Source organism: Triticum dicoccoides, chromosome 2A (genome assembly GCF_002162155.2).
Source record: "Triticum dicoccoides isolate Atlit2015 ecotype Zavitan chromosome 2A, WEW_v2.0, whole genome shotgun sequence".
In the NCBI taxonomy this organism is placed as follows: Eukaryota; Viridiplantae; Streptophyta; class Magnoliopsida; order Poales; family Poaceae; genus Triticum; species Triticum dicoccoides.
The window spans coordinates 758,975,474-758,978,902 of record NC_041382.1 but is presented as its reverse complement, the minus strand read 5'-3'; positions in this window follow the sequence as shown (position 1 = coordinate 758,978,902).

The window sequence follows — 3,429 nt, the reverse complement described above, 5'->3', positions numbered from 1 at the left end:
CCGGCGTTTTTATATCGTTTTCAAGCGATTTGATCTCATCTTTCCAGTGGCACACTTGAATTTCCAAGTTGAGGCTAGGTTCATGCATCCCTTGTCAAATCTTGCATATGCATCCCGCATCACATCCCGCATAGCATACCATGTTTGCATCATATTATTTGATCCTTGCACGTGGTTGATTGTGTCCTTGTTGCTTGTTTGTCTTGTTTGGGTAGAGCCGGGAGACGAGTTCGCTAACGAGGAGCCCGTTGAGTTTGCTTTCGAGGATCCAGTCAACTCTGACAACTTTGCAGGCAAGATGATTATACCCTCGAAATCACTACTATCTTTGCTTTGCTAGATGCTCGCTCTTTTGCTATGCCAATGCTACGATGTCTACCACTTACTTTCAAGCCTCCCAAAATTGCCATGTCAAACCTCTAACCCACCATATCCTAGCAAACCGTTGATTGGCTATGTTACCGCTTTGCTCAGCCCCTCTTATAGCGTTGCTAGTTGCAGGTGAAGATTGGATTTTCGTTCCTTGTTGGAACATTTATTTACTTGTTGGGATATCATTATATTGCCATGTTATCTTAATGCATCTATATACTTGGTAAAGGGTGAAAGACTCAGCCTCTCGCCTAGTGTTTTGTTCCACTTTTGCCGCCCTAGTTTCCGTCATATCGGTGTTATGTTCTCGGATTTTGCGTTCCTTACGCGGTTGGGTTATAATGGGAACCCCTTGATAGTTCGCCTTGATTAAAGCTTTTTCAGCAATGCCCAACCTTGATTTTACCATTTGCCACCTAGCCTCTTTTTCCCTTGGGTTTCCGGAGCCCGAGGGTCATCTTATTTTAAACCCCCCCGGGCCAGTGCTCCTCTGAGTGTTGGTCCAACCCGTCAGCCGCAGGTGGCTACCAGGGGCAACTCTGGGCTGGCCTACTGGAAGTTTAGACAATCTGAGTGTGCCCTGAGAACGAGATATGTGCAGCTCCTATCGGAATTTGTCGGCACATTCGGGCGGTGTTGCTGGATTAGTTTTAACCTGTCGATGTGTCTTGAAGAACCGAGGTACCGAGTCTGATCGGAACGTCTCGAGAGGAGGTCTATTCCTTCGTTGACCGTGAGAGCTTGTCATGGGCTAAGTTGTGACTCCCCTGCAGGGATTTGAACTTTCGAAAGCCGTGCCCGCGGTTATGGGCAGATGGGAATTTGTTAATGTCCGGTTGTAGATAACTTGAACCTTAACTTAATTAAAATGAATCAACCGTGTGAGTTACCGTGATGGTCTCTTCTCGGCGGAGTCCGGGAAATGAACACGGTGTTGGAGTAATGATTGGCGCAGGTTGTCCTCTAGTTTCTCGCTCGCGCTTTGCCTCCTCTTCTCGCTCTCTTTTGCGAACAGGATAGCCACCATATATGCTAGTCGCTTGCTGCAGCTCCACATATTTACCTTGCCATACCTTTTAAGCTTAAATAGTCTTGATCGCGAGGGTGCGAGATTGCTGAGTCCCTATAGCTCACAGATTACTATTACACCAGATGCAGGGCCTGATGATTCCGCTCCAGGTGACGCGCTCGAGCTCAAGTGGGAGTTCGACGAGGACTCTCAACGATACTACGTGTCTTTCCCTGATGATCAGTAGTGGTGCCCAGTTGGGGGTGATCGGGACCGTGTCGCATGTTGGGTTATCTTTTATTTTGGCGCCGTAGTCGGGCCATGAGTGTTTGGATGATGTAATGTTATTTATGTACTTGATTGACGTGGCGAGTGTAAGCCAACTATGTTATCTCCCCTTTTATTATCTATATTACATGAGATGTTGTGAAGATTGCCTAACTTGCGACATATGCCTTCAATGCGATTATGCTTCTAAGTCATGCCTCGACACGTGGGAGATATAGTCGCATCGAGAGTGTTACATGGGGGACGGCTGAAGTTGTGCAGTCCGTCGGTCGATGCTGCTCGATGTAGATGCGGCAACCGATTAAATCAGAGAGAGAGAGAGAGGAAGGACGCGGGCGGCGGAGCTCTTGCTCGCCGGCGCCTCAGATAGCGTATACGTCTTTTGCCTGCCGTTGCGAAGACGCGGGAGGGAATGGATTGCTCGAGAAACAAATGCATGCAGTAGTTGTCATTGCTCGGTGGGAGAAGGATAAGAGTGCCACCGTTGTTGTGAGCCCACGGACACGTGGCACACAAACGAGGTGACGGACGCGATTGTTAATATCAGCCGGCTGAACTGAATAGTTTTCCTAAATATAAAGCTTCCTTAAGTCTGTCTAAGAAAACATAAAAGCTTCGCTGGCAATCCTTTTGCACCAGTACTAGGAAGCTTCTGGACGGATTTGTTTTAGTTTTTCTTTCCTTTATATAGTTATTTCTGCTAGGTTTTTTCCTTTATATTTATATTTTTACATTTTCATTTTATAATTCGTAATTTTCTTTTTTTCAAATTCGTGAAGATGGGCACCGAAGCTGACCAGGGGCCCCACAAGCCACCAGGACACGCCCTGGTGCCTCGTGGGCACCTGGGTGGCCCCCTCTGGTACTTCTTTTCTTCAATAGTTTTTATTTATTCCAAATAAATTCCCGTGAAATTTCAGCTCATTTGGAGATGTGCAAAATAGGTATCCTGGCATAGCCTTTCCAGGTCCAGAATTCCAGCTGCCGACAATCTCACTCTTTTGTAAATCTTGCATATTAAGAGAGAAAAAGTATTAGAATTGCTCCACAAAATGTTATATTGATTAAAAACACTATAAATAACAGTAGGAAAACATGATGCAAAAGGGACGTATCAAGTGATGGAATTGGATTTCATAGAAATAAAGGAGGCCTCAAAGGGATAGATGTATAAGAAATCCCAGACCTTGAATGGGATGCAGGATGAAGATGACACACTCACCGTCATGGGGCTCTGGCACCCTGACGGAGGAGCGGTACGATGACTCTTCGATGAGTGGGAGCGGCACTGAGCAACCGGAAGATATCCGAGCGCTTAGAGTTCAGTGATGTCTCCTATGGAGGGGAGCCATTGGCCCCTCTGGCTTGCTGCCTTCTTCGTGTCGCTAGCAGCCCCTGACTTCCTATAGTGGCCTTCGGTTTTTCCCTTAGAGGCCTTTGCCGTCGCGGCGTGAGTTTAGTTTCCAACCACCGCACGAAAATGGAAAAGGGGATCAGAAACTTTTTTGGACTCTATTCTTCAGGCGTTGGAGCTTGAAGGTGATGGGAGCAAGAAGGGAGGCATGAAGATTGATTCACCTCACCGTGTGCCTTTTATGGGCTAGTAAGAACATCAAAGGGGCATACTGGTGGCAGTAATTTCACGGGTTCCCTATGCGATGTGTGTTACATGCGTGCGCGAATCGAGAGGTTTGCGGATAACACTGTTGTAAACCCGAAGCACGGTCTCTATATTGATTACACGTGCCAATGGATGTGGC